Here is a 14,022-nt window from a genome sequence, read left to right as displayed (position 1 = left end):
AAATGAACAATGTCGTCTATGGTAAAGTATGAGGAATGGTTTAGCTAATGATATAGTGGCAACAACAATAGAGCTAGCGGCAGGAGAGATGGCAACAACTGAGTTCTCAACAACAACATTGTTGAGGGCAACAACGTTGTCGGTAGTACTGTTCTCGTCCATGTTACTAAAATATCCTTAAGATTAATGTAAAAACTAGATACATCGAACATAAACAAACTATAACTTAAGGCATATACATACACTATCCCTATTTCCTCAACACAAGGCCATCCTTCGGGATCCAACAAGTTCCTCGTTTAAAGACAAGGGTTACAAAAACAACAACCAAGATAGAAAGGAAATACCAACAAGTCTTGCAAACACAAACAAATAATATTATAGTTTTTTAGCACCTTTTTGCTTGTAAGAGCACATGGTATTTATAGAGTGTTATCATGTTTGTCTTGGGTTATGTTGATTGCCAAATCCAAGTATTTTGAATATGGCGAACATGCCATATCCATATTACCTTGGGTTTGACATAATAGCCAAATGCAAGTATTTTGAATCTAGCATGTCCGCCAGACCTTAGGGTCCCGTGCCTATTAAGGTTGCTACACTTATATCAGAGTTCACTATATAGACACTAGGTAAAAAAAAAAATTGAAATAGTTATTTACAACAGAAACAAAGTAAAGAAGGAATGAGTAACCAGGGACACACTACAATTCTATTTTTTACACATCTGATACCGTTAGAAAGATCTTAACAATACGATTCAATCACACTTTAAAAGACCACCAAACAAGATTGTAATTAGTTAGGTGTTTTGTTTGGAGTTAATTACGATCTTTTTTGGTGTTATTCCAAGTGTAGTTGGAATCATTTAATTGTGATCTTTCTAAATATAATGAAGGTGTTGAAAACAAAGCCTCAATTTGTCCTGTTGTGATCAATTCTTTATTTCCTTTTTCTTAGTTCTAATTTCTTTCTTGATCATTAAATCTTGAATCTTATATTTTGACTATTGAATTTTCATAAAATTTTAAGTTGATTTTTGTTTAAAACAAGATCAAACCTTAATGGTTCATATATAAATAATTTCTTCTCATGTTTTGAAAATATTCTGGACCTTCAGCAACTAATTAAACCATATAACAAATGATTCCTTTCATGTAAAAAAAGCTGAATAATCCATTCCATAAAAGGATTCTAGAACCTCTAAGTAACATAGCAATGAAAAAAAAGATAGAAGTAAAATTTTGAAATCTAACACGAAGCCATTAAACTAAACGATATAAAGTTAAATCATAAATTTTATTCCAATTAAGATCAACAAGATATCTTGAGCATCAAAAACTAAACAAATTTATTACGGGTAATCCAAATAGACCACAAGATATCTCAACAAAGCATATAGATGATTTTGTGCTGAAATTTTCCATGTAACAAATGATTCCATTCCTGTGAAAAAAGCTGAATATATAGTCTTCAGCATACCCAATCCATAATGATTCTAGACTAGAACCTCAAAGTAACAGAGCAATGAATACAAAGGTGATCAATGGTCTTAATTTCCATATCACAAAAATAACAACAAGCATCATCATAACTAATAATTCTTCTGTAGGCAAGAAATCCCTTAACACTCAAACTACCCTGCAACAACAACCACAGAAACATCTTAATTTTAGGAGGAAATATACTTTGCCAGAGTAAAGTACCAAAATTCTTAGATGCTGGATGCCAAATATCATCAATGAGAGCACAAGCTGATTTAACTGTGAAAATCTCATTCTTCTCCAACTGCCACACTCTTCTTCTATCAGCTGAATCAGAAATAGATAAATTCCTATCTCCTTCAGCAAGAAGAGACTCCATACGCTGACACTCCCTAGTCTCAGCTTCATGCATGACCCCACATTTAGCAATACATGTCAATGAACGCGTTTGCTATGATCACACTGATTCGTTGTTTCAATGCATTCCCTGACCAAATTCCAAGAAATCTAATTGACCACAAGCAGAGAGCACACGAACTGATGTTCTCCAATGGAACAAACGCAGCCTCCTTTGGGTGGTTGCCCAGCAATCATGGCACTCCAGGAAACCACATTCCTCTCCGGCATCTCATTAAACGACATCCCTGCCAGCTCTAGCTCACCGATTTTAGCATACCCATTAACCATGCTAACACATCTCTAACACCCATGGCATCAAAGATCCCTCTTGCAGAATCCAAGCAGCCACATTTGCAATCTAGTTTTACATATTCGCGAAAACTCTTCCCTAATCTCAAACCCCGTTCTGCGAGCAAGCTGAACGAGCGGCTATCATAGTGACCTCTTCTGGCTCTACATTACCCTCCACTGACATCGAGTCAAAACGCTTCCAGGTCTCATCCCAACAGTTATGCTTAGAATACCCAACAGTTACGCTTAGAGTACCCATCAGTCATAGACAGAAAGTCCATCTCTAGCAGGAATTCCATCAAACAAGTGTCAAGCAAAACCCAAACAACCACGCAGGTCATAAAAACGAGCCAACCCATCTTGAAACAACATAGCAGAAACAAAACCCATCTTTCGAATACCACAATGAACTGATTTCCCTCCTAAAACTCTCAATGAGCGCAGGAACAGAGCTCCTACAGTCCATTTCAGCGCCATTGTGAAGCATTTGGCAGAAAAACAAGAAGCCACGATGGCCCATTTTGGCTTCAGAGTAGCCTCTAATCATGGTATTCCAAATATAAGCACTGGGGTTTTGTATCTGCGAAAACAGAAGACGAGCATGATTTATATCTGCAGTGTGAGAGAGGGCAAAAGGCCAAGGCAAGACAAAGCTTGGGGGTAGATTAGCCAGACTATAAAGGAGAAGGACTTATTTGTACTTGTTCCAAGATTGTGAGTCAAAATAATACCGCTTCTTTTACTTCAAACGCAATCTCGTCCTACGTTCCAGGGAATCTTTTTACCTAATCTCTTAATAAATAATTGAATGGCATCTTGGCTTAAGCTCCTTCAATTATTGCTTTCGAATATTCTCATGGTATTGCTCTTTGTTTTTGAGGATCCAATTAATAAGCAAATCATGGAGACTTGGCTGTTGACCTCAACACTCTCGTCTGCTTTGACTCCTTCAATATCTTGGATGTGAACCAGGCTTGGAATATTGGGTGTTCTTGTTTTTGATACATGTAAAGAGGTAAGCTAAGCATCTCTTTCAAGATCTCTCTAGCTGCTGCAGCGATGCCAAATCGCTTTCTTTCTTCAAGTTCCTTAGCAGGAGTATTGTATAGCAACCAACTTTCTTTGCGTTTTGCTCCAGGTGTGGGCCAATTTTGATGCCTTTTGTGAATCCCTCCATCTGGGCTTATCAAAAGAGGAGGAAAGAAGTAAGTTTCTCTTCTCAGTTATGTATGATAAGTTTCTCTTCTCAGTTATGTATGATATGGTTTGAGTGCTTCTTTATTGAATTACTCTCACTATCCCTGTTACGTTCTGTGAATTTTAAAGGACTAGCCATGTTTCAATTCAATACTGAGCTAGTTTCTTGATGCTTCAAACTTCTTTACAAAAGCAAAAATAAAGAAAAGAAAACTGTCCTCTGATGTGAATGAGTAAGCAAACTTCACATAAACTAGGAAGGAAAGGGGAAGTTGGAATCTTGAGTTCACAGGCTAATGGTGGAGTCCATGTTACAATTGCTTTGCTTAAACAAATCCGTTCCAGTTAGCGTTCTGTTTTTTCAATTGAAATGAATTTTTCATTTCATCTCATCAACATATCCTTAAGGTGTATTGTTATTATATATATAATTTGAAATACTAATTCAACGAACATAATTTAACTCGAATATATGTATAACCTCAATTTAAATGATAATTACGCAATTCAAATTCTAAACACTAATAAAAAAAAAAAAATTAGAGTTCAATCAATATAACTTAATCAATTTTAAATAAGTTTAAAGACAATATAGATAATTGATAAAAATATAATCTGACTAAAAAGAAATTCAAAATAATATATTTTTTAAAAAAATATTGAAACGACAACATATTAGATCAATCTGAGTTAACTTTTCAAATTTATAATCCGGGTCATGAGACTATAATAGCCTTAAATAAAATAAATTATGCAGCTCAATTCTTATTAAACCTGTTGTTAATTGATGAAATTAAAAAAAAAAAAAAACAATCTTAAAAACCACACAAAAAGATAACTTTTCAAAACAAAATTATAAAAATGCTCCACGGTCTTTCTAAACTTTTAACTTGAGGTCAGCATACTCCTTATAAAATTTCAGCTTGATTCAATAATTGAATTGAGAGATATAATTGATATTGTAAAATTAGATAATATTTTTTTAAAAATAAAAAACATTATTTGTCCAAAATAGTACTAAAAAGTTCCAGCTGAAATTCAAACATGATTTATGGAATGGACTGAGATTTTAAACAAGATAAAATCTGCTCCAGTTAATTTATTCTGTTTTTTAAATTAAAATATATCAGTTATTCAAGACAAAACAGAAGGCAATTAACACTATAGGATTTGAAACAATGATCTTTGTTTCTTAGCATCACCAATGAATTTCCCATGATTTAAAAGACTACACACACACTTTTTTATTCTTTTCAATTTATTTATCCATCAAATCAATGGAAATTCTTATTTTCAGACACTTAAAAAGCGCACAAAATAGAAAAAACAAAAAACCAACAAAATTGAAAAACCTGGAAATGTAAAAAACTTGAGAATTACATGCACGTAATACATATTCAAGAAACCAAGAACAGCAACATATTTATTTAATTAGACTGATGCTAAGAACATCGATAATCACTACAAACATCGATAATCACTTCATCCCAAACCTCCTCACCAAACAGCTTGAAACTCCTCCTCTTAGCTTCAATCCTGAACTGTGACCCCAGGTTCTGGTCATCCTCACGATGAAGGACAGCCATGTCACCAACTGTCAGTTCATAATATTTAACAAATTGACGCGAAGTTTTAAGATATCCCGTTTTATTTTATCAGTCGAAAGTTTTATAAATACCAGAAGTTTCCAGAAATCTCCAAAATGTCATCAAGTTTTAGGAACATAATTTTATAGATGATATGTTATTACGATAGGATCTGAATCCATCAATCTTTGTTTCTTAGCATCACCAATTAATGAGTTAGTTCCCATGATTTCAAAAACTATATATGTGGATTCTCTATGGTTTTAAATCAATGGAAATCTTCATTTTCAGACACTTGAAAAGCGCACAAAATAGAAAAAAAATAAAAATAAAAATAAAAAACCAACAAAATTGAAAAACCTTGAAATATTAAAAACTTGAGAATTACATGCACGTAATACATATTCAAGAAACCAAGAACATCGATTATCACCACAAACAGTACTCAAACATAAACAGACTGATGACGCTCCATGCAAATAATAGCTAGTTAGCTCTTGTCACTTCATCCCAAACCTCCTTACCAAACAGCTTGATACTCCTCTTAGCTTCAATCCTGAACTGTGACCCCAGGTTCTGGTCATCCTCACGATGAAGAACAACCTTGTCACCAACTCTCAGTCCATAATCAGCAACAAAATCACGCCAGCCCATAGAAAGCACTGGCTTTTTATAAACTCCATTTCTCTTCCGGCAACGAATAACTCGGAGCTCACCACAGCTATCTTTAACATGCAAATCAACATAATTATTTCCAGCAAAATCTAAATACTGCAATCAATGAGTTGGGAACGAGAACCGCACACGAACATCAGTATCTGTCAACACTTCGCTGAAGATCTGCATTTTTTTCTCAAGGGTGGTAAAAAGAGAGAGAAATGGTTATGTTTAAGCTATCTGCTGGATTGATATGGTTTCTTGCAAGGGGAGTTGTTGATTTATACTAAAAACTAGCTAGCTACTGTATTCACGGTAGAAAGACATCGAGCGAGAGATTTCGGAAATCTTGTTCATTTGATCGATTTCGCATGGCGTTATTTAAATCTTGGTGGATTATTTGTAGATAGAACAAGAGAAACGCAGGCTTATCAAAGACTAAATGAGCCAGGAGGTACGCTCGTATTGCCTCTCGTGCACCTCGTTCGTTCTAACTTGCGAAAACCAAACACTTGCTCAAGATCTTGCATGCTTGTCTAAGTGTTTCTAGAGCATTTTGGGCAACACATGGGCAATGGCCAAGGACCCCATTTAATAAAAAAACTACAAGAACAAATAAGGTTTATTTTTTAATTATATTTTATGAAATGAAAATTGCTCTTTTTATTATTAGACATACATGAAGAATAATAAATTAAAATATATTTCTTAAAAATTATATTTTAAAAGGTTTCATTAATTTATAATTTTATCTAGGTTCCCTATTTATATTCATTTTAAGTCGGGGTCATGAACTTGGGATAATGTCCTCTCTTAGGAGATGAGGCTTTCACTCCTTACTTCAATTTTCTAGCATTAATTAAAAAATGGAGATTTAAATAATACATTGCATAAGATTCGTTATCAGTTAATTGTATTTTACCATTATTATTGGCTCTTGTGATTTTAGATAAAGCTGGTTCTTGATCTTGCAGGCATGCGTTTTCTTGAGATTTCTGCGAGGTTTTTGTTCGAATAAGCAACAAGGTGCGCGATATTGTTGAAGGGCAAATCCTTCCATGCGTGTCCAAAATTCGAAGTCGTTTTCAATTCAAGGTCCACGATATATTTTTTATAATATAATAATGCTAGAATTACGCTCGATCTCCTCAGCATGCATCGAGTAATCGCGTTTGGATTTCGAGTTCGAGTGATTTGAAATGCTCGGTGTCTGTGTTGTGTGCATGTAGCCCAAAGAATAAATAGTGTTTGTGTCATCGACCGAGACCGTCAGCACTGTGGGCGTGCAATGACGTTTCTACTCGGAGGAGGCTATGTGCTTTCTTTTTGACAGGCAGCGGTTTCTTTTCTTTATTCTTTATTATTTTTACCCAAAGGGTTCCTATTAAGATAGAAAGGATACATGGTTCAGACAAAAAAAAATAAAAAACATATTTATCTTGTAATCATATTTATTTTTATATTTTATATTTATCTCTCTAACCCGAAACATGTTTATTCTTTTTATATTTATATTTGTACTTTCTATTTTAAAACAATAATCAGTGCATTAATTAGACAGACAATTACTATCCAATCACAATTAGTTTCACAATTTACACGGCTGAATCTTGAAACACCAGCCCAGTTATTGGCCATCTTAAGCTTCAAACGCAACTGCTGAAACCTTCTACCTTCCTCTTGACTTCCATCTTGAAGTGCTTCGCCGTTAATGCCATGATATCCTCTTGTATATTTTACTTTGCTATTTTTTTTTATAGTGGTCTTCATTGAAAATTATTATTATTTTTAATTTATTATTTGATATTTGGTTATTAAACCCTTAATTTTATTAGTTTATATTTTTTTTTATTAAGTTATCTCGATCTCATATTTCGGCTAATAGGTTAGTTAAGTTAACCATGATTGCCTTATTTTTTTCCTTTGATTTTTTTATAAAATTGAATTTTTTTTTTAACAATTTCATATTTTGGTGTTAAATTATTGGTCCTTGAGCTAAGTGATTTTTTCACTTTTTTTTTTTTTGGGTTATTCCGAGTACAGGTTAATCAAGTTAACCCGGGTTAGCTTGCATTTTCTTACTCGATGTCTTTTTATTTGACTTCAGTCTTTTCGTTAGGTCCTTTTTTTGAAAGTCTAATTTTTTAATCCTGATCTCGTGTCGCGAATGGCGAGTCAATCGAGATAACCCGAGTTAACTTGGTGTTCCCTAATTTTTTTATGACTTTGTTTTTATTTTTTTAATTTATCATTTTGCATTAACTTATTTGCCCTCAGCTTTGTTATTTTTTTGCTTCTCCTTCTATTTCGTTATTTCAAGAGTGGGTTGATCAAGTTCACTAGGGTCAACTTGCATTTTTGTTCACAATGTTTTTTTATTTAACTTGGACCTTTTTTGCCTCGCCCATTTTTGGAGATCTTTTTTTTTTTCCATCAATATCTCATGTCGTGTTTGATGGGTTAGTTAAGTTAACATAGGTTGACTAGGATTTTTTCCTTTGAATTTTTTTTATGATTTTTATTTTAATTTCATCATTTTACATTAACTTATTTGTCCTTGAGCTTTTTTATTTTTTTACTTTTCTTACTATTTGGTTATTCTGATGGTGGGTTGGTAAGTTAACAAGGATTGACTCTAGTTTTTTTTTTTTGACATTTTTTTCATCAAACTTAGGTTTTTTTTACTAGGTCATCCTTTTGAAATTCTTTTTTTTTTTATCCCAAAATCATATCATGGGTTGTTGGTTTGTCAAGTTTTCCGAGCTGACTTGGGTTTTCTTCTTCGGCATTGTATTTTTTGAAGTTTTTTTTTTCATCTTTAACATTAGGTTATTAGGCCTTGAAGTTTCTAATTTTTTTTTCTTTTTATTGGTTCTTTCGGTCTTATATCTTAGGCTGTGTTTTAGTTAATTTAACTAGATTGTCTCATATTATCATCGCTTTAATATCCTTTTTTTAGTATTGGAAAAAGTTTGGTCCGACCCTCGGTGTGGCACGGGCCACCTTCTTTCCAGTGAACAACACGAGCCACCTTCATTCCAATGAACAACACTTAAATAGTAGCATTCAAGGAGAGGAACGATGATTTCCCTCCATTAGTTTTTGTTGATAAACTAGATCGTTGACCTGCTCTACGCCTCGAGTTAGATTAATTTTTTTTAGCATACAAAAGAAACATCCAGACATTGCTAATATTTTTCAAGTAAATATTTTTTAAAAAAAACGTGGAGGTAGAGCCGATGTAACCTGATCGACATGATGGATTTAAGTAACCTCACACAACCTGCAAAAATGTTGTTTGATTAACAAAAATTCATGACAACATCTTTTTTTAAAAAATAATATTAGAATGACAACATATTGAATCGATTCGGGCTAACACGGGTTAATCTGTCAAATCGACGACCTAGATTATAAGCCCACGATAACCCTATAAAAAATAATTCAAAACAAATTACAAAGCTCAATTCCTAATCAACTCATTGTTGAAGAATGTAAATGAAAACAATTAATTAAACAATAACAAAAAATTATCTAGGTTAACCTCCCAATCCTGTGATCCAGGTCATGATATCAAGATAACCTCATGAAAAGTAGACAAAAAAATTACTTGATTTAACCTGGATTAATATGTCGAACTTGCGACCAAGGTCATGATATTGTGATAACCCCATTAAAAGAAAATCAAAATAAATTATAAAGCCTAATTTTTAATGAACTCATTGTTAAAGGTTGAAAATGAAAAAAAAAATCGATTTTGAAAATAGAACACAGTGAAAAAACTTGAGTCTACCCGGGTTAATCCGCAAAACACGTGACCCGAGCATAAGACTATATAACCTCATAGAAAAAAAAAAAATCATGAAGTCTAATTCACAATCAAACTAATGCCAAATCATGAAATATAAAAAATTCCAATGAAAAAGTAAAAAAAAAAAAAAAAAAACTCAAGTCAATAGGGTTAACTCACCAAACCCACGACTCGAGTCATAAGGCTGAGAAAACCTCATAAAAAATAAATCAAAATAAATCATGAAACCTAATTCCCAGTCAACTTGATGTTGAATAATTAAATTGAAAAACAATGGTCAATTAAAAAAAGTGAAAACAAACTCGAGTTAACCCGCCAAACCTTAAACACGGGTTATAAGTCCAAGCTAGCCACAATAAATCATGAATCCTAATCTCCAATAAACTAAATATTGAAGTATGAAATTAGAAAAAAAATATCAAGATAATCTCATAGAAAGTAAATAAAAAAAGACCTAAGTCAACCTGAATTAATCTGTCAAACTCACGAGCAAGGTCATAAGACTGTGATAACCCTGTTAAAAAAAAAAATTATGAAGCTTAATTTTTAATAAGCTCATTGTTAAAGGTTGAAAATGAAGAAAATTAAATTTAAAAATAGGATACAACAAAACAATATGAGTTTATCCGGGTTAACCAACAAAACACGTGACCTGAGCATATGACCGACATAACCCCATATAAAACAAACCAAAATAATTCATGAGGCCTAATTCATAATCTACCAAATGCTGAAGGATGAAATATAAAAAATTCAAATAAAAAAATTCAATAAAAACTCGAGTTAACTAGGTCAACCCGGCAAACCCGAGACTCAAGTAATGATAATCTTATATAAAGCAAACCAAAATAAATCATGAAACCTAATTTCCAATCAATCTAATGTTGAATGATGAAATTGAAAAAAAAAATTATCAATAAAAAAGGATAAATAAAACTGGAGTCAACCTGCCAAACCCATGACTCGGGTTACAAGATCGAACTAACCATGTATATAGCAAACCACAATAAATTATAAAACCTAATCTCCAATAAACTAAATACTGAAGTATAAAATTCAATATATATATATATATATATATATATATATAAAGACAAAAAAATACTATTGAAATAAATAGTATTTTACAAGGTAGTGCACAATAAAAGCACCATCTCTTTTAGTTTATAATAGATATTTGACCCGCATTTCACCGCTGGTTAGAATTTTTTTTTTTACAAAAAAATTTATATATAGACTTTTTCAATACTTTTTTGTATTTAAAAAATTTCCAAGTGAAAATAAAAAATATATATACATACACTTAATCAAAACAATTAAGAACTGTATGTCTTAATAAGTGAAAAAACAAAAACCATAAATGATAACTAAAAATTAAAACTAAAAAAATTGAGAGACAAGTGTAAATTAAGATATTAAATTTTGCAAGACATGACATTTACGCGATTGTGCTTGATAAATTTATTAATTAAAATAATTGTTTTATTCAATCAAATGATAATAAAATAGACACACACATTAAATTATTTGAATAAAATAAAAGGTAAAAAATAATATGCAAGGTTGCACATATTAGAAATATTATTTGAAAAATAAATCTCTTTTTATTTTCAAAATTAAAGTTCATGTATATAAAAGATTAAAAAAAATATAGATTAATAAGAAATAACTCCTAAAAAATTAAATGCATAATTAAATTATAATTGTTATTTCAAATAAGCTTTCTAAAAAGCATAAAAGAGAGAAAGAAAAAAAATAAAAAGTGAACAATGTCGTCCATAGTAAAACTTGAGGGGGTGAACCCGGACCATGAACTCAACCAGGTTTAATATTTTTTCTCCTTAAATTTATTGCAAACATAAAAAAAGTAAACTATGTCATCCACGGTAAAATATAAAGGGGTGAACAATGCGGCTGCATGATGTTCATCTCACACATTTTCCCCTTAAATTTATAGTAAAACCTTAAAAAAAAAAAACAAAAAAACAAAAATCTAGTGTCATCCACAATAAAACGTGAGGGGATGAGCAGTGTATCTACACAGTGTTTACCCCATACGCTTTAGTTTATTTAGGGTAAACCCAGACCATGAATTCAACTGGGTTTAACATTCCCCCACTTAAATTTATAGCAAACCTAGAAAAAAAAAAAAAACAATGTCGTCTACGGTAAAACATGAGGAATGGTTTAGCTAATGATACACTGGCAACAACAACAGAGCTAGCGACAGGAGAGATGGCAGCAGTTGAGTTCTCAACAACAACATTGTCGACAGTACTGTTCTCGTCCATGTTAACATCCTTGAGATTAGTGTAAAAATTAGATACATCAAACATAAACAAACTATAACTTGAGTCGTGTACATACACTATCCTTAAGGATATTTTCTCAACACAAGGCTATTCTCTGGGATCCAACAAGTTTCTCGTCTAAAGAAAGGGGTTACAAAAACAGTGACCAAGATAAAAAGGAGATACCAATAAACCTTGCAAACACACACAAATAATAGTATGGTTTTTTGAGCACTTTTTTGCTTGTAAGAACGCATGGTATTTATAGAGTGCTAACATATTTGCCTTGGGTTACGTTGACCGCCAAACCCAAGGCAAACATGTTAGCACTCTATAACTAATAATTCTTCTGTAGGCAAGAACCTCTAGGTAACAGAGCAATGAATAAAAAGGTGATCAATGGTCTCAATTTCCATATCACAAAAATAACAACAAGCATCATCATAACTAATAATTCTTCTGTAGGCAAGAAATCCCTTAACACTCAAACTACCCTGCAACAATAGCCACAGAAACATCTTAATTTTAGCTAATGATATAGTGGCAACAATAGCAGAGCTGACGATAGGAGAGATGGCAGCAGCTAAGTTCTCAACAACAACAACATTGTTGAGGGCAAAGAAGCTGTCGGCAGTAGTGTTCTCGTCCATGTTACTAAAATATCCTTAAGATTAGTGTAAGAACTAGATACATCGAACATAAACAAACTATAACTTGAGGCGATTACATACACTGTCCTTAAGGATATTTCCTGAACACAAGACTATCCTCCAGGATCCAACAAATTCCTCGTCTGAAGACAAGGGTTACAAAAACAGTGACCAAGATAGAAAGGAAATACCAACAAGCCTTGCAAACACGGACAAATAATAATACGGATTTTTTAGCACCTTTTTGCTTGTAAAAGCATATGGTATTTATAGAGTGCTAACATGTTTGCCTTGGGTTAGGTTGATTGTCAAATCCAAGTATTCTGAATCTAGCACGTTCGCCAGATCCATATTGCCTTAGATATACATGATAGCCAAACACAAGTATTTGAATCTGGCATGTTCGCCAGACCCATTTTTCTTTAGGTCTAGCATGATTGTCAAACCTAAGGGTCCTGTGCCTATCGAGGTCACTATACCTCTATCAAAGTTCACTATATAGACACTAGATAAAAACCTTTTGAAATAATATCAATTATTTACAACAGAAACAAAAGTAAAGAAGGAATAAGTAACTGGGGTCACACCATAACTCTGTTTTTTACATATCTAATATTGTTAGAAAGATCTTAACAATACAATTCCATCAGACCTTGAAATACCACCAAACAAGTAAAATTCTGAAATCTGGCTTGCAACCACCACTTCTCATTTGCTAAAAAATGATCAGAGCTTGCTTAGCGTGCCCATGAGACCACTTCAACATATAATATAAATATCTGTAGAAGTAAAATTCTGAAATCTAACACGAAGCCATTGAGCTAAACAATATAAAGTTAAATCATAAATTTTATTCCAATCAAGATCAACAAGATATCTTGAGCATCAAAAACTAAACTAATTCATTACGGGTAATCCAAATAGAACACAAGATATGTCAACAAAGCATATAGATGATTTTGTGCTGAAATTTTCAATGTAACAAATGATTCCATTCCTGTTAAAAAAGCTGAATATATAGTCTTCAGCATACACTCATCATACCCAATCCATAAAGATTCTAGACTAGAACCTCTAAGTGACAGAGCAATGCATAAAAAGGTGATCAATAGTCTCAATTTCCATATCACAAAAATAACAACAAGCATCATCATAACTAATAATTTTTCTGTAGGCAAGAAATCCCTTAATACTCATATAAACTGATACACATGACAGGAACAAATCTTGTGAACTCAAGCACATTAAAAATGACTTAAAACTTTTTCGAAGTAAAATGAAGTTCAGTTTTTAGAGTTTTGCAGTCTTGTCATACTTCTGCTTAATCACTGTGTTTTCAAGTCTTGAAACAAGCCATTAACTGCCTTTGTATTTGGTATTGAAAAGGGGTGTTGCATAATTGAACAAACGATTATCTGAATTTAGGGCCTCCAATCATACACTTTCTATCTCCTAGAATGCCCCCATTCCTGTAAAAAAAGCTGAATATATAGTCTTCAGCATACACTCATCATACCCAATCCATAATGATTCTAGACTAGAACCTCTAGGTAACAGAGCAATCAATAAAAAGGTGATCAACGGTCTCAATTTCCATATCACAAAAATAACAACAAGCATCATCATAACTAATAATTCTTCTGTAGGCAAGAAATC

The 14,022-nt window shown here is 32.6% G+C and overlaps 1 long non-coding RNA gene and 1 pseudogene across 1 annotated transcript; one reads left to right on the top strand and one right to left on the bottom strand.

The window, feature by feature from the left end:
* Positions 1-1,325: 1,325 nt before the first annotated feature.
* Positions 1,326-2,865, bottom strand: LOC118046067 (pentatricopeptide repeat-containing protein At2g34400-like; annotated as a pseudogene).
* A 520-nt stretch (positions 2,866-3,385) lies between these two features.
* On the top strand, positions 3,386-7,469 carry LOC140955343 (uncharacterized). Its single transcript, XR_012169315.1, has 2 exons — positions 3,386-6,068; positions 6,589-7,469. It is a non-coding gene; the product is annotated as an uncharacterized lncRNA (long non-coding RNA).
* The last annotated feature ends 6,553 nt before the right edge of the window (positions 7,470-14,022 follow it).

Source organism: Populus alba, chromosome 3, assembly GCF_005239225.2.
Source record: "Populus alba chromosome 3, ASM523922v2, whole genome shotgun sequence".
Lineage (NCBI taxonomy): Eukaryota > Viridiplantae > Streptophyta > Magnoliopsida > Malpighiales > Salicaceae > Populus > Populus alba.
This window is presented reverse-complemented; position numbering and strand designations above follow the sequence as displayed.